At 29.2% G+C, this 18,582-nt stretch overlaps 1 long non-coding RNA gene across 44 annotated transcripts in view; it reads left to right on the top strand.

The window, feature by feature from the left end:
- Positions 1 to 628: 628 nt before the first annotated feature.
- Positions 629 to 18,582, top strand: part of LOC128078239 (uncharacterized) — a 62,927-nt gene continuing 44,973 nt past the window's right edge. For all 44 annotated transcript variants that reach the window (XR_008205424.1, XR_008205402.1, XR_008205400.1 and 41 more), the window contains exons 1-9: positions 629 to 743; positions 2,305 to 2,427; positions 2,676 to 2,757; positions 5,179 to 5,260; positions 7,602 to 7,642; positions 8,955 to 9,036; positions 10,474 to 10,555; positions 15,032 to 15,113; positions 17,948 to 18,070. This is a non-coding gene — a long non-coding RNA (uncharacterized LOC128078239). The remainder of the gene's footprint in view (positions 744 to 2,304; positions 2,428 to 2,675; positions 2,758 to 5,178; positions 5,261 to 7,601; positions 7,643 to 8,954; positions 9,037 to 10,473; positions 10,556 to 15,031; positions 15,114 to 17,947; positions 18,071 to 18,582) is intronic.

The following is an 18,582-nucleotide window of genomic DNA, read 5'->3' as shown; positions in this document are numbered from 1 at the left end:
GGTTAAAAACAGGGATTTCTAGGAAAATAAGTGATATTTTAGGTAAAAAAAACAGGGATTTCTATGGAAATAAGCGATATTTTAGGTTAAAAACAGGGATTTCTATGAAAATAAGCGATATTTAAGGGGAAAAACAGGGATTTCTATGAAAATAAGCGATATTTGAGGTTAAAAACTGGGATTTCTATGAAAATAAGCGATATTTTAGGTTAAAAACTGGGATTTCTATGAAAATAAGCGATATTTTAGGTTAAAAACAGGGATTTCTATGAAAATAAGCGATATTTTAGGTTAAAAAGAGGGATTTCTAGGAAAATAAGCGATATTTTAGGTTAAAAACAGGGATTTCTATGAAAATAAGCGATATTTAAGGGGAAAAACAGGGATTTCTATGAAAATAAGCGATATTTTAGGTTAAAAACAGGGATTTCTATGAAAATAAGCGATATTTGAGGTTAAAAACTGGGATTTCTATGAAAATAAGCGATATTTGAGGTTAAAAACTGGGATTTCTATGAAAATAAGCGATATTTGGGGATAAAAACTGGGATTTCTATGAAAATAAGCGATATTTTAGGTTAAAAACAGGGATCTCTATGAAAATAAGCGATATTTCAGGTAAAAAAAACAGGGATTTCTATGGAAATAAGCGATATTTGAGGTTAAAAACAGGGATTTCTAGGAAAATAAGGGATATTTAAGGGGAAAAACAGGGATTTCTATGAAAATAAGCGATATTTGAGGTTAAAAACTGGGATTTCTATGAAAATAAGTGATATTTAAGGTTAAAAACAGGGATTTCTATGGAAATAAGCGATATTTTAGGTTAAAAACAGGGATTTCTATGAAAATAAGCGATATTTGAGGTTAAAAACAGGGATTTCTAGGAAAATAAGCGATATTTGAGGTTAAAAACAGGGATTTCTAGGAAAATAAGTGATATTTTAGGTTAAAAACAGGGATTTCTATGGAAATAAGCGATATTTTAGGTTAAAAACAGGGATTTCTATGAAAATAAGCGATATTTGAGGTTAAAAACAGGGATTTCTATGAAAATAAGCGATATTTGAGGTTAAAAACTGGGATTTCTATGAAAATAAGCGATATTTAAGGTTAAAAACAGGGATTTCTATGGAAATAAGCGATATTTAAGGGTTAAAAACAGGGATTTCTATGAAAATAAGCGATATTTGAGGTTAAAAACAGGGATTTCTAGGAAAATAAGCGATATTTTTGGTTAAAAACAGGGATTTCTAGGAAAATAAGTGATATTTAAGGGGAAAAACAGGGATTTCTATGGAAATAAGCGATATTTTAGGTTAAAAACAGGGATTTCTATGAAAATAAGCGATATTTGAGGTTAAAAACAGGGATTTCTATGAAAATAAGCGATATTTTAGGTTAAAAACTGGGATTTCTATGAAAATAAGCGATATTTTAGGTTAAAAACAGGGATTTCTACGGAAATAAGCGATATTTTAGGTTAAAAACAGGGATTTCTACGGAAATAAGCGATATTTGAGGTTAAAAACAGGGATTTCTACGAAAATAAGCGATATTTTAGGTTAAAAACAGGGATTTCTATGAAAATAAGCGATATTTAAGGGGAAAAACTGGGATTTCTATGAAAATAAGCGATATTTGAGGTTAAAAACAGGGATTTCTAGGAAAATAAGCGATATTTTAGGTTAAAAACAGGGATTTCTATGAAAATAAGTGATATTTAAGGTTAAAAACTGGGATTTCTATGAAAATAAGCGATATTTGAGGTTAAAAACAGGGATTTCTATGAAAATAAGCGATATTTTAGGTTAAAAACTGGGATTTCTAGGAAAATAAGCGATATTTAAGGTTAAAAACAGGGATTTCTATGGAAATAAGCGATATTTTAGGTTAAAAACAGGGATTTCTAGGAAAATAAGTGATATTTGAGGTTAAAAACAGGGATTTCTAGGAAAATAAGCGATATTTTAGGTTAAAAACAGGGATTTCTAGGAAAATAAGTGATATTTTAGGTAAAAAAAACAGGGATTTCTATGGAAATAAGCGATATTTTAGGTTAAAAACAGGGATTTCTATGAAAATAAGCGATATTTAAGGGGAAAAACAGGGATTTCTATGAAAATAAGCGATATTTGAGGTTAAAAACTGGGATTTCTATGAAAATAAGCGATATTTGAGGTTAAAAACTGGGATTTCTATGAAAATAAGCGATATTTTAGGTTAAAAACAGGGATTTCTATGAAAATAAGCGATATTTTAGGTTAAAAAGAGGGATTTCTAGGAAAATAAGCGATATTTTAGGTTAAAAACAGGGATTTCTATGAAAATAAGTGATATTTAAGGGGAAAAACAGGGATTTCTATGAAAATAAGCGATATTTAAGGTTAAAAACAGGGATTTCTATGAAAATAAGCGATATTTTAGGTTAAAAACAGGGATTTCTATGAAAATAAGCGATATTTGAGGTTAAAAACTGGGATTTCTATGAAAATAAGCGATATTTTAGGTTAAAAACTGGGATTTCTATGAAAATAAGCGATATTTGGGGATAAAAACTGGGATTTCTATGAAAATAAGCGATATTTTAGGTTAAAAACAGGGATCTCTATGAAAATAAGCGATATTTCAGGTAAAAAAAACAGGGATTTCTATGGAAATAAGCGATATTTGAGGTTAAAAACAGGGATTTCTAGGAAAATAAGGGATATTTAAGGGGAAAAACAGGGATTTCTATGAAAATAAGCGATATTTGAGGTTAAAAACTGGGATTTCTATGAAAATAAGTGATATTTAAGGTTAAAAACAGGGATTTCTATGGAAATAAGCGATATTTTAGGTTAAAAACAGGGATTTCTATGAAAATAAGCGATATTTGAGGTTAAAAACAGGGATTTCTAGGAAAATAAGCGATATTTGAGGTTAAAAACAGGGATTTCTAGGAAAATAAGTGATATTTTAGGTTAAAAACAGGGATTTCTATGGAAATAAGCGATATTTTAGGTTAAAAACAGGGATTTCTATGAAAATAAGCGATATTTGAGGTTAAAAACAGGGATTTCTATGAAAATAAGCGATATTTGAGGTTAAAAACTGGGATTTCTATGAAAATAAGCGATATTTAAGGTTAAAAACAGGGATTTCTATGGAAATAAGATATATTTAAGGGTTAAAAACAGGGATTTCTATGAAAATAAGCGATATTTGAGGTTAAAAACAGGGATTTCTATGAAAATAAGCGATATTTTTGGTTAAAAACAGGGATTTCTAGGAAAATAAGTGATATTTTAGGTTAAAAACAGGGATTTCTATGGAAATAAGCGATATTTTAGGTTAAAAACAGGGATTTCTATGAAAATAAGCGATATTTGAGGTTAAAAACAGGGATTTCTACGGAAATAAGCGATATTTTAGGTTAAAAACAGGGATTTCTACGGAAATAAGCGATATTTTAGGTTAAAAACAGGGATTTCTACGGAAATAAGCGATATTTTAGGTTAAAAACAGGGATTTCTACGAAAATAAGCGATATTTTAGGTTAAAAACAGGGATTTCTACGAAAATAAGGGATATTTTAGGTTAAAAACAGGGATTTCTATGAAAATAAGCGATATTTAAGGTTAAAAACAGGGATTTCTATGAAAATAAGCGATATTTAAGGGGAAAAACAGGGATTTCTATGGAAATAAGCGATATTTAAGGGGAAAAACAGGGATTTCTATGGAAATAAGCGATATTTAAGGGGAAAAACAGGGATTTCTAGGAAAATAAGCGATATTTGAGGTTAAAAACTGGGATTTCTATGAAAATAAGCGATATTTAAGGTTAAAAACAGGGATTTCTACGAAAATAAGCGATATTTAAGGGGAAAAACAGGGATTTCTATGAAAATAAGCGATATTTAAGGGGAAAAACAGGGATTTCTATGAAAATAAGCGATATTTTAGGTTAAAAACAGGGATTTCTAGGAAAATAAGCGATATTTTAGGTTAAAAACAGGGATTTCTATGGAAATAAGCGATATTTTAGGTTAAAAACAGGGATTTCCATGAAAATAAGCGATATTTGAGGTTAAAAACAGGGATTTCTAGGAAAATAAGTGATATTTTAGGTTAAAAACAGGGATTTCTATGGAAATAAGCGATATTTGAGGTTAAAAACAGGGATTTCTATGAAAATAAGCGATATTTGAGGTTAAAAACTGGGATTTCTATGAAAATAAGCGATATTTAAGGTTAAAAACAGGGATTTCTATGGAAATAAGCGATATTTAAGGTTAAAAACAGGGATTTCTATGGAAATAAGCGATATTTAAGGGTTAAAAACAGGGATTTCTATGAAAATAAGCGATATTTGAGGTTAAAAACAGGGATTTCTAGGAAAATAAGCGATATTTTTGGTTAAAAACAGGGATTTCTATGAAAATAAGCGATATTTTAGGTTAAAAACAGGGATTTCTATGGAAATAAGCGATATTTGAGGTTAAAAACAGGGATTTCTATGAAAATAAGTGATATTTTAGGTTAAAAACAGGGATTTCTATGGAAATAAGCGATATTTTAGGTTAAAAACAGGGATTTCTATGAAAATAAGCGATATTTAAGGGGAAAAACAGGGATTTCTATGGAAACAAGCGATATTTTAGGTTAAAAACAGGGATTTCTATGAAAATAAGCGATATTTGAAGTTAAAAACAGGGATTTCTATGAAAATAAGCGATATTTGAGGTTAAAAACAGGGATTTCTATGAAAATAAGCGATATTTAAGGTTAAAAACAGGGATTTCTAGGAAAATAAGCGATATTTGAGTTTAAAAACTGGGATTTCAATGGAAATAAGTGATATTTTAGGTTAAAAACAGGGATTTCTAGGAAAATAAGCTATATTTGAGGTTAAAAACAGGGATTTCTATGAAAATAAGGGATATTTGAGGTTAAAAACAGGGATTTCTATGAAAATAAGCGATATTTAAGGGGAAAAACAGGGATTTCTATGAAAATAAGCGATATTTGAGGTTAAAAACAGGGATTTCTATGGAAATAAGCGATATTTCAGGTTAAAAACAGGGATTTCTATGAAAATAAGCGATATTTGAGGTTAAAAACTGGGATTTCTAGGAAAATAAGTGATATTTGAGGTTAAAAACAGGGATTTCTATGAAAATAAGCGATATTTGAGGTTAAAAACAGGGATTTCTATGAAAATAAGGGATATTTAAGGGGAAAAACAGGGATTTCTATGAAAATAAGCGATATTTGAGGTTAAAAACAGGGATTTCTATGAAAATAAGCGATATTTTAGGTTAAAAACAGGGATTTCTATGAAAATAAGCGATATTTAAGGGGAAAAACAGGGATTTCTATGAAAATAAGCGATATTTGAGGATAAAAACTGGGATTTCTATGAAAATAAGTGATATTTGAGGTTAAAAACAGGGATTTCTATGGAAATAAGCGATATTTTAGGTTAAAAACAGGGATTTCTACGGAAATAAGCGATATTTTAGGTTAAAAACAGGGATTTCTACGAAAATAAGCGATATTTTAGGTTAAAAACAGGGATTTCTATGAAAATAAGCGATATTTGAGGTTAAAAACAGGGATTTCTATGAAAATAAGCGATATTTAAGGGGAAAAACAGGGATTTCTATGGAAATAAGCGATATTTAAGGGGAAAAACAGGGATTTCTATGAAAATAAGCGATATTTAAGGGGAAAAACAGGGATTTCTATGAAAATAAGCGATATTTTAGGTTAAAAACAGGGATTTCTAGGAAAATAAGCGATATTTAAGGGGAAAAACAGGGATTTCTATGAAAATAAGCGATATTTGAGGTTAAAAACAGGGATTTCTAGGAAAATAAGCGATATTTTAGGTTAAAAACAGGGATTTCTATGAAAATAAGCGATATTTAAGGGGAAAAACAGGGATTTCTATGAAAATAAGCGATATTTGAGGTTAAAAACAGGGATTTCTAGGAAAATAAGCGATATTTTAGGTTAAAAACAGGGATTTCTATGAAAATAAGCGATATTTAAGGTTAAAGACAGGGATTTCTATGAAAATAAGCGATATTTGAGGTTAAAAACAGGGATTTCTATGAAAATAAGCGATATTTTAGGTTAAAAACTGGGATTTCTAGGAAAATAAGCGATATTTAAGGTTAAAAACAGGGATTTCTATGGAAATAAGCGATATTTTAGGTTAAAAACAGGGATTTCTAGGAAAATAAGTGATATTTGAGGTTAAAAACTGGGATTTCTAGGAAAATAAGCGATATTTTAGGTTAAAAACAGGGATTTCTAGGAAAATAAGTGATATTTTAGGTAAAAAAAACAGGGATTTCTATGGAAATAAGCGATATTTTAGGTTAAAAACAGGGATTTCTATGAAAATAAGCGATATTTAAGGGGAAAAACAGGGATTTCTATGAAAATAAGCGATATTTGAGGTTAAAAACAGGGATTTCTATGAAAATAAGCGATATTTGAGGTTAAAAACTGGGATTTCTATGAAAATAAGCGATATTTTAGGTTAAAAACAGGGATTTCTATGAAAATAAGCGATATTTTAGGTTAAAAAGAGGGATTTCTAGGAAAATAAGCGATATTTTAGGTTAAAAACAGGGATTTCTATGAAAATAAGCGATATTTATGGGGAAAAACAGGGATTTCTATGAAAATAAGCGATATTTAAGGTTAAAAACAGGGATTTCTATGAAAATAAGCGATATTTTAGGTTAAAAACAGGGATTTCTATGAAAATAAGCGATATTTGAGGTTAAAAACTGGGATTTCTATGAAAATAAGCGATATTTTAGGTTAAAAACTGGGATTTCTATGAAAATAAGCGATATTTGGGGATAAAAACTGGGATTTCTATGAAAATAAGCGATATTTTAGGTTAAAAACAGGGATCTCTATGAAAATAAGCGATATTTCAGGTAAAAAAAACAGGGATTTCTATGGAAATAAGCGATATTTGAGGTTAAAAACAGGGATTTCTAGGAAAATAAGCGATATTTTAGGGGAAAAACAGGGATTTCTATGAAAATAAGTGATATTTGAGGTTAAAAACAGGGATTTCTAGGAAAATAAGCGATATTTTAGGTTAAAAACAGGGATTTCTATGAAAATAAGCGATATTTGAGGTTAAAAACTGGGATTTCTATGAAAATAAGTGATATTTAAGGTTAAAAACAGGGATTTCTATGGAAATAAGCGATATTTTAGGTTAAAAACAGGGATTTCTATGAAAATAAGCGATATTTGAGGTTAAAAACAGGGATTTCTAGGAAAATAAGCGATATTTGAGGTTAAAAACAGGGATTTCTAGGAAAATAAGTGATATTTTAGGTTAAAAACAGGGATTTCTATGGAAATAAGCGATATTTTAGGTTAAAAACAGGGATTTCTATGAAAATAAGCGATATTTAAGGGGAAAAACAGGGATTTCTATGAAAATAAGCGATATTTGAGGTTAAAAACAGGGATTTCTATGAAAATAAGCGATATTTAAGGGGAAAAACAGGGATTTCTATGAAAATAAGCGATATTTGAGGTTAAAAACAGGGATTTCTATGAAAATAAGCGATATTTCAGGTTAAAAACAGGGATTTCTATGAAAATAAGGGATATTTAAGGTTAAAAACTGGGATTTCTATGAAAATAAGCGATATTTGAGGTTAAAAACAGGGATTTCAATGAAAATAAGCGATATTTAAGGGGAAAAACAGGGATTTCTATGAAAATAAGCGATATTTTAGGTTAAAAACAGGGATTTCTATGAAAATAAGCGATATTTATGGGGAAAAACAGGGATTTCTATGAAAATAAGTGATATTTAAGGTTAAAAACAGGGATTTCTATGAAAATAAGCGATATTTAAGGGGAAAAACAGGGATTTCTATGAAAATAAGCGATATTTAAGGGGAAAAACAGGGATTTCTATGAAAATAAGCGATATTTAGATGATAAAAACAGGGATTTCTATGAAAATAAGCGATATTTTAGGTTAAAAACAGGGATTTCTAGGAAAATAAGCGATATTTGAGGTTAAAAACAGGGATTTCTAGGAAAATAAGCGATATTTAAGGTTAAAAACAGGGATTTCTATGAAAATAAGTGATATTTAAGGTTAAAAACTGGGATTTCTATGGAAATAAGCGATATTTGAGGTTAAAAACAGGGATTTCTATGAAAATAAGCGATATTTAAGGGGAAAAACAGGGATTTCTATGAAAATAAGCGATATTTGAGGTTAAAAACAGGGATTTCTAGGAAAATAAGCGATATTTGAGGTTAAAAACAGGGATTTCTAGGAAAATAAGCGATATTTTAGGTTAAAAACAGGGATTTCTATGAAAATAAGCGATATTTTAGGTTAAAAACAGGGATTTCTATGAAAATAAGCGATATTTGAGGTTAAAAACAGGGATTTCTATGAAAATAAGCGATATTTGAGGTTAAAAACTGGGATTTCTATGAAAATAAGCGATATTTAAGGTTAAAAACAGGGATTTCTATGGAAATAAGCGATATTTAAGGGTTAAAAACAGGGATTTCTATGAAAATAAGCGATATTTGAGGTTAAAAACAGGGATTTCTAGGAAAATAAGCGATATTTTTGGTTAAAAACAGGGATTTCTAGGAAAATAAGTGATATTTTAGGTTAAAAACAGGGATTTCTATGGAAATAAGCGATATTTTAGGTTAAAAACAGGGATTTCTATGAAAATAAGCGATATTTGAGGTTAAAAACAGGGATTTCTACGGAAATAAGCGATATTTTAGGTTAAAAACAGGGATTTCTACGGAAATAAGCGATATTTGAGGTTAAAAACGGATTTCTACGAAAATAAGCGATATTTTAGGTTAAAAACAGGGATTTCTACGAAAATAAGCGATATTTTAGGTTAAAAACAGGGATTTCTACGAAAATAAGCGATATTTTAGGTTAAAAACAGGGATTTCTATGAAAATAAGGGATATTTTAGGTTAAAAACAGGGATTTCTATGAAAATAAGCGATATTTAAGGTTAAAAACAGGGATTTCTATGAAAATAAGCGATATTTAAGGGGAAAAACAGGGATTTCTATGGAAATAAGCGATATTTAAGGGGAAAAACAGGGATTTCTATGAAAATAAGCGATATTTAAGGGGAAAAACAGGGATTTCTAGGAAAATAAGCGATATTTTAGGTTAAAAACTGGGATTTCTATGAAAATAAGCGATATTTTAGGTTAAAAACAGGGATTTCTACGAAAATAAGCGATATTTAAGGGGAAAAACAGGGATTTCTATGAAAATAAGCGATATTTTAGGTTAAAAACAGGGATTTCTATGAAAATAAGCGATATTTTAGGTTAAAAACAGGGATTTCTAGGAAAATAAGCGATATTTTAGGTTAAAAACAGGGATTTCTATGGAAATAAGCGATATTTTAGGTTAAAAACAGGGATTTCCATGAAAATAAGCGATATTTGAGGTTAAAAACAGGGATTTCTATGAAAATAAGCGATATTTTAGGTTAAAAACAGGGATTTCTATGAAAATAAGCGATATTTGAGGTTAAAAACAGGGATTTCTATGAAAATAAGCGATATTTGAGGTTAAAAACTGGGATTTCTATGAAAATAAGCGATATTTAAGGTTAAAAAAAAGGGATTTCTATGGAAATAAGCGATATTTAAGGGTTAAAAACAGGGATTTCTATGAAAATAAGCGATATTTGAGGTTAAAAACAGGGATTTCTATGAAAATAAGCGATATTTTTGGTTAAAAACAGGGATTTCTATGAAAATAAGCGATATTTTAGGTTAAAAACAGGGATTTCTATGGAAATAAGCGATATTTGAGGTTAAAAACAGGGATTTCTATGGAAATAAGCGATATTTTAGGTTAAAAACAGGGATTTCTATGAAAATAAGTGATATTTTAGGTTAAAAACAGGGATTTCTATGGAAATAAGCGATATTTTAGGTTAAAAACAGGGATTTCTATGAAAATAAGCGATATTTAAGGGGAAAAACAGGGATTTCTATGGAAACAAGCGATATTTTAGGTTAAAAACAGGGATTTCTATGAAAATAAGCGATATTTGAAGTTAAAAACAGGGATTTCTATGAAAATAAGCGATATTTGAGGTTAAAAAAAGGGATTTCTATGAAAATAAGCGATATTTAAGGTTAAAAACAGGGATTTCTAGGAAAATAAGCGATATTTGAGTTTAAAAACTGGGATTTCAATGGAAATAAGTGATATTTTAGGTTAAAAACAGGGATTTCTATCAAAATAAGCTATATTTGAGGTTAAAAACAGGGATTTCTAGGAAAATAAGTGATATTTTAGGTTAAAAACAGGGATTTCTATGAAAATAAGCGATATTTTAGGTTAAAAACAGGGATTTCTATGAAAATAAGCGATATTTAAGGGGAAAAACAGGGATTTCTATGAAAATAAGCGATATTTGAGGTTAAAAACAGGGATTTCTATGAAAATAAGCGATATTTCAGGTTAAAAACAGGGATTTCTATGAAAATAAGCGATATTTTAGGTTAAAAACAGGGATTTCTATGAAAATAAGCGATATTTAAGGGGAAAAACAGGGATTTCTATGAAAATAAGTGATATTTAAGGTTAAAAACAGGGATTTCTATGAAAATAAGCGATATTTAAGGGGAAAAACAGGGATTTCTATGAAAATAAGCGATATTTAAGGGGAAAAACAGGGATTTCTATGAAAATAAGCGATATTTAGATGATAAAAACAGGGATTTCTATGAAAATAAGCGATATTTTAGGTTAAAAACAGGGATTTCTAGGAAAATAAGCGATATTTGAGGTTAAAAACAGGGATTTCTAGGAAAATAAGCGATATTTAAGGTTAAAAACAGGGATTTCTATGAAAATAAGTGATATTTAAGGTTAAAAACTGGGATTTCTATGGAAATAAGCGATATTTGAGGTTAAAAACAGGGATTTCTATGAAAATAAGCGATATTTAAGGGGAAAAACAGGGATTTCTATGAAAATAAGCGATATTTGAGGTTAAAAACAGGGATTTCTAGGAAAATAAGCGATATTTGAGGTTAAAAACAGGGATTTCTAGGAAAATAAGTGATATTTTAGGTTAAAAACAGGGATTTCTATGGAAATAAGCGATATTTTAGGTTAAAAACAGGGATTTCTATGAAAATAAGCGATATTTGAGGTTAAAAACAGGGATTTCTATGAAAATAAGCGATATTTAAGGTTAAAAACAGGGATTTCTATGGAAATAAGCGATATTTAAGGGTTAAAAACAGGGATTTGTATGAAAATAAGCGATATTTGAGGTTAAAAACAGGGATTTCTAGGAAAATAAGCGATATTTTTGGTTAAAAACAGGGATTTCTAGGAAAATAAGTGATATTTTAGGTTAAAAACAGGGATTTCTATGGAAATAAGCGATATTTTAGGTTAAAAACAGGGATTTCTATGAAAATAAGCGATATTTGAGGTTAAAAACAGGGATTTCTATGAAAATAAGCGATATTTTAGGTTAAAAACAGGGATTTCTACGGAAATAAGCGATATTTTAGGTTAAAAACAGGGATTTCTACGAAAATAAGCGATATTTTAGGTTAAAAACAGGGATTTCTACGAAAATAAGCGATATTTTAGGTTAAAAACAGGGATTTCTATGAAAATAAGCGATATTTAAGGGGAAAAACAGGGATTTCTATGAAAATAAGCGATATTTAAGGGGAAAAACAGGGATTTCTATGGAAATAAGCGATATTTAAGGGGAAAAACAGGGATTTCTATGAAAATAAGCGATATTTAAGGGGAAAAACAGGGATTTCTAGGAAAATAAGCGATATTTTAGGTTAAAAACTGGGATTTCTATGAAAATAAGCGATATTTTAGGTTAAAAACAGGGATTTCTACGAAAATAAGCGATATTTAAGGGGAAAAACAGGGATTTCTATGAAAATAAGCGATATTTTAGGTTAAAAACAGGGATTTCTATGAAAATAAGCGATATTTTAGGTTAAAAACAGGGATTTCTAGGAAAATAAGCGATATTTTAGGTTAAAAACAGGGATTTCTATGAAAATAAGCGATATTTTAGGTTAAAAACAGGGATTTCTATGGAAATAAGCGATATCTTAGGTTAAAAACAGGGATTTCCATGAAAATAAGCGATATTTGAGGTTAAAAACAGGGATTTCTATGAAAATAAGCGATATTTTAGGTTAAAAACAGGGATTTCTATGAAAATAAGCGATATTTGAGGTTAAAAACAGGGATTTCTATGAAAATAAGCGATATTTGAGGTTAAAAACTGGGATTTCTATGAAAATAAGCGATATTTAAGGTTAAAAAAAAGGGATTTCTATGGAAATAAGCGATATTTAAGGGTTAAAAACAGGGATTTCTATGAAAATAAGCGATATTTGAGGTTAAAAACAGGGATTTCTAGGAAAATAAGCGATATTTTTGGTTAAAAACAGGGATTTCTATGAAAATAAGCGATATTTTAGGTTAAAAACAGGGATTTCTATGGAAATAAGCGATATTTGAGGTTAAAAACAGGGATTTCTATGGAAATAAGCGATATTTTAGGTTAAAAACAGGGATTTCTATGAAAATAAGTGATATTTTAGGTTAAAAACAGGGATTTCTATGAAAATAAGCGATATTTTAGGTTAAAAACAGGGATTTCTAGGAAAATAAGCGATATTTTAGGTTAAAAACAGGGATTTCTATGAAAATAAGCGATATTTTAGGTTAAAAACAGGGATTTCTATGGAAATAAGCGATATCTTAGGTTAAAAACAGGGATTTCCATGAAAATAAGCGATATTTGAGGTTAAAAACAGGGATTTCTATGAAAATAAGCGATATTTAAGGGGAAAAACAGGGATTTCTATGAAAATAAGCGATATTTGAGGTTAAAAACAGGGATTTCTAGGAAAATAAGCGATATTTGAGGTTAAAAACAGGGATTTCTAGGAAAATAAGTGATATTTTAGGTTAAAAACAGGGATTTCTATGGAAATAAGCGATATTTTAGGTTAAAAACAGGGATTTCTATGAAAATAAGCGATATTTGAGGTTAAAAACAGGGATTTCTATGAAAATAAGCGATATTTAAGGTTAAAAACAGGGATTTCTATGGAAATAAGCGATATTTAAGGGTTAAAAACAGGGATTTCTATGAAAATAAGCGATATTTGAGGTTAAAAACAGGGATTTCTAGGAAAATAAGCGATATTTTTGGTTAAAAACAGGGATTTCTAGGAAAATAAGTGATATTTTAGGTTAAAAACAGGGATTTCTATGGAAATAAGCGATATTTTAGGTTAAAAACAGGGATTTCTATGAAAATAAGCGATATTTGAGGTTAAAAACAGGGATTTCTATGAAAATAAGCGATATTTTAGGTTAAAAACAGGGATTTCTACGGAAATAAGCGATATTTTAGGTTAAAAACAGGGATTTCTACGAAAATAAGCGATATTTTAGGTTAAAAACAGGGATTTCTATGAAAATAAGCGATATTTAAGGGGAAAAACAGGGATTTCTATGAAAATAAGCGATATTTAAGGGGAAAAACAGGGATTTCTATGGAAATAAGCGATATTTAAGGGGAAAAACAGGGATTTCTATGAAAATAAGCGATATTTAAGGGGAAAAACAGGGATTTCTAGGAAAATAAGCGATATTTTAGGTTAAAAACTGGGATTTCTATGAAAATAAGCGATATTTTAGGTTAAAAACAGGGATTTCTACGAAAATAAGCGATATTTAAGGGGAAAAACAGGGATTTCTATGAAAATAAGCGATATTTTAGGTTAAAAACAGGGATTTCTATGAAAATAAGCGATATTTTAGGTTAAAAACAGGGATTTCTAGGAAAATAAGCGATATTTTAGGTTAAAAACAGGGATTTCTATGAAAATAAGCGATATTTTAGGTTAAAAACAGGGATTTCTATGGAAATAAGCGATATCTTAGGTTAAAAACAGGGATTTCCATGAAAATAAGCGATATTTGAGGTTAAAAACAGGGATTTCTATGAAAATAAGCGATATTTTAGGTTAAAAACAGGGATTTCTATGAAAATAAGCGATATTTGAGGTTAAAAACAGGGATTTCTATGAAAATAAGCGATATTTGAGGTTAAAAACTGGGATTTCTATGAAAATAAGCGATATTTAAGGTTAAAAAAAAGGGATTTCTATGGAAATAAGCGATATTTAAGGGTTAAAAACAGGGATTTCTATGAAAATAAGCGATATTTGAGGTTAAAAACAGGGATTTCTAGGAAAATAAGCGATATTTTTGGTTAAAAACAGGGATTTCTATGAAAATAAGCGATATTTTAGGTTAAAAACTGGGATTTCTATGGAAATAAGCGATATTTGAGGTTAAAAACAGGGATTTCTATGGAAATAAGCGATATTTTAGGTTAAAAACAGGGATTTCTATGAAAATAAGTGATATTTTAGGTTAAAAACAGGGATTTCTATGGAAATAAGCGATATTTTAGGTTAAAAACAGGGATTTCTATGAAAATAAGCGATATTTAAGGGGAAAAACAGGGATTTCTATGGAAACAAGCGATATTTTAGGTTAAAAACAGGGATTTCTATGAAAATAAGCGATATTTGAAGTTAAAAACAGGGATTTCTAGGAAAATAAGCGATATTTGAGGTTAAAAAAAGGGATTTCTATGAAAATAAGCGATATTTAAGGTTAAAAACAGGGATTTCTAGGAAAATAAGCGATATTTGAGTTTAAAAACTGGGATTTCAATGGAAATAAGTGATATTTTAGGTTAAAAACAGGGATTTCTATCAAAATAAGCTATATTTGAGGTTAAAAACAGGGATTTCTAGGAAAATAAGTGATATTTTAGGTTAAAAACAGGGATTTCTATGAAAATAAGCGATATTTTAGGTTAAAAACAGGGATTTCTATGAAAATAAGCGATATTTAAGGGGAAAAACAGGGATTTCTATGAAAATAAGCGATATTTGAGGTTAAAAACAGGGATTTCTATGAAAATAAGCGATATTTCAGGTTAAAAACAGGGATTTCTATGAAAATAAGGGATATTTAAGGTTAAAAACTGGGATTTCTATGAAAATAAGCGATATTTGAGGTTAAAAACAGGGATTTCAATGAAAATAAGCGATATTTAAGGGGAAAAACAGGGATTTCTATGAAAATAAGCGATATTTTAGGTTAAAAACAGGGATTTCTATGAAAATAAGCGATATTTAAGGGGAAAAACAGGGATTTCTATGAAAATAAGTGATATTTAAGGTTAAAAACAGGGATTTCTATGAAAATAAGCGATATTTAAGGGGAAAAACAGGGATTTCTATGAAAATAAGCGATATTTAAGGGGAAAAACAGGGATTTCTATGAAAATAAGCGATATTTAGATGATAAAAACAGGGATTTCTATGAAAATAAGCGATATTTTAGGTTAAAAACAGGGATTTCTAGGAAAATAAGCGATATTTGAGGTTAAAAACAGGGATTTCTAGGAAAATAAGCAATATTTAAGGTTAAAAACAGGGATTTCTATGAAAATAAGTGATATTTAAGGTTAAAAACTGGGATTTCTATGGAAATAAGCGATATTTGAGGTTAAAAACAGGGATTTCTATGAAAATAAGCGATATTTAAGGGGAAAAACAGGGATTTCTATGAAAATAAGCGATATTTGAGGTTAAAAACAGGGATTTCTAGGAAAATAAGCGATATTTGAGGTTAAAAACAGGGATTTCTAGGAAAATAAGTGATATTTTAGGTTAAAAACAGGGATTTCTATGGAAATAAGCGATATTTTAGGTTAAAAACAGGGATTTCTATGAAAATAAGCGATATTTGAGGTTAAAAACAGGGATTTCTATGAAAATAAGCGATATTTAAGGTTAAAAACAGGGATTTCTATGGAAATAAGCGATATTTAAGGGTTAAAAACAGGGATTTGTATGAAAATAAGCGATATTTGAGGTTAAAAACAGGGATTTCTAGGAAAATAAGCGATATTTTTGGTTAAAAACAGGGATTTCTAGGAAAATAAGTGATATTTTAGGTTAAAAACAGGGATTTCTATGGAAATAAGCGATATTTTAGGTTAAAAACAGGGATTTCTACGAAAATAAGCGATATTTTAGGTTAAAAACAGGGATTTCTACGAAAATAAGCGATATTTTAGGTTAAAAACAGGGATTTCTACGAAAATAAGCGATATTTTAGGTTAAAAACAGGGATTTCTACGAAAATAAGCGATATTTTAGGTTAAAAACAGGGATTTCTACGAAAATAAGCGATATTTTAGGTTAAAAACAGGGATTTCTATGAAAATAAGCGATATTTAAGGGGAAAAACAGGGATTTCTATGAAAATAAGCGATATTTAAGGGGAAAAACAGGGATTTCTATGGAAATAAGCGATATTTAAGGGGAAAAACAGGGATTTCTATGAAAATAAGCGATATTTAAGGGGAAAAACAGGGATTTCTAGGAAAATAAGCGATATTTTAGGTTAAAAACTGGGATTTCTATGAAAATAAGCGATATTTTAGGTTAAAAACAGGGATTTCTATGAAAATAAGCGATATTTAAGGGGAAAAACAGGGATTTCTATGAAAATAAGCGATATTTTAGGTTAAAAACAGGGATTTCTATGAAAATAAGCGATATTTTAGGTTAAAAACAGGGATTTCTAGGAAAATAAGCGATATTTTAGGTTAAAAACAGGGATTTCTATGGAAATAAGCGATATTTTAGGTTAAAAACAGGGATTTCCATGAAAATAAGCGATATTTGAGGTTAAAAACAGGGATTTCTAGGAAAATAAGCGATATTTGAGGTTAAAAACAGGGATTTCTATGAAAATAAGCGATATTTGAGGTTAAAAACAGGGATTTCTATGAAAATAAGCGATATTTGAGGTTAAAAACTGGGATTTCTATGAAAATAAGCGATATTTAAGGTTAAAAACAGGGATTTCTATGGAAATAAGCGATATTTAAGGGTTAAAAACAGGGATTTCTATGAAAATAAGCGATATTTGAGGTTAAAAACAGGGATTTCTAGGAAAATAAGCGATATTTTTGGTTAAAAACAGGGATTTCTATGAAAATAAGCGATATTTTAGGTTAAAAACAGGGATTTCTATGAAAATAAGCGATATTTGAGGTTAAAAACTGGGATTTCTATGAAAATAAGCGATATTTAAGGTTAAAAAAAAGGGATTTCTATGGAAATAAGCGATATTTAAGGGTTAAAAACAGGGATTTCTATGAAAATAAGCGATATTTGAGGTTAAAAACAGGGATTTCTAGGAAAATAAGCGATATTTTTGGTTAAAAACAGGGATTTCTATGAAAATAAGCGATATTTTAGGTTAAAAACAGGGATTTCTATGGAAATAAGCGATATTTTAGGTTAAAAACAGGGATTTCTATGGAAATAAGCGATATTTTAGGTTAAAAACAGGGATTTCTATGAAAATAAGTGATATTTTAGGTTAAAAACAGGGATTTCTATGGAAATAAGCGATATTTTAGGTTAAAAACAGGGATTTCTATGAAAATAAGCGATATTTAAGGGGAAAAACAGGGATTTCTATGGAAACAAGCGATATTTTAGGTTAAAAACAGGGATTTCTATGAAAATAAGCGATATTTGAAGTTAAAAACAGGGATTTCTAGGAAAATAAGCGATATTTGAGGTTAAAAAAAGGGATTTCTATGAAAATAAGCGATATTTGAGGTTAAAAACAGGGATTTCTATGGAAATAAGCGATATTTCAGGTTAAAAACAGGGATTTCTATGAAAATAAGCGATATTTGAGGTTAAAAACTGGGATTTCTAGGAAAATAAGTGATATTTGAGGTTAAAAACAGGGATTTCTATGAAAATAAGCGATATTTGAGGTTAAAAACAGGGATTTCTATGAAAATAAGGGATATTTAAGGGGAAAAACAGGGATTTCTATGAAAATAAGCGATATTTGAGGTTAAAAACAGGGATTTCTATGAAAATAAGCGATATTTTAGGTTAAAAACAGGGATTTCTATGAAAATAAGCGATATTTAAGGGGAAAAACAGGGATTTCTATGAAAATAAGTGATATTTGAGGTTAAAAACAGGGATTTCTATGAAAATAAGCGATATTTGAGGTTAAAAACAGGGATTTCTATGAAAATAAGGGATATTTAAGGGGAAAAACAGGGATTTCTATGAAAATAAGCGATATTTGAGGATAAAAACTGGGATTTCTATGAAAATAAGCGATATTTGAGGTTAAAAACTGGGATTTCTATGAAAACAAGCTATATTTTTGGTTAAAAACAGGGATTTCTATGAAAATAAGCGATATTTTAGGTTAAAAACAGGGATTTCTATGAAAATAAGCGATATTTTAGGTTAAAAACAGGGATTTCTATGAAAATAAGCGATATTTAAGGGGAAAAACAGGGATTTCTATGAAAATAAGCAATATTTAAGGGGAAAAACAGGGATTTCTAGGAAAATAAGCGATATTTAAGGGGAAAAACAGGGATTTCTA

This window comes from Tympanuchus pallidicinctus, unplaced genomic scaffold (assembly GCF_026119805.1).
Source record: "Tympanuchus pallidicinctus isolate F22 unplaced genomic scaffold, pur_lepc_1.0 scaffold160, whole genome shotgun sequence".
NCBI lineage: Eukaryota > Metazoa > Chordata > Aves > Galliformes > Phasianidae > Tympanuchus > Tympanuchus pallidicinctus.
The sequence above is the reverse complement of the archived record's forward strand: the minus strand, read 5'-3'. Positions and strand labels throughout refer to the sequence as shown.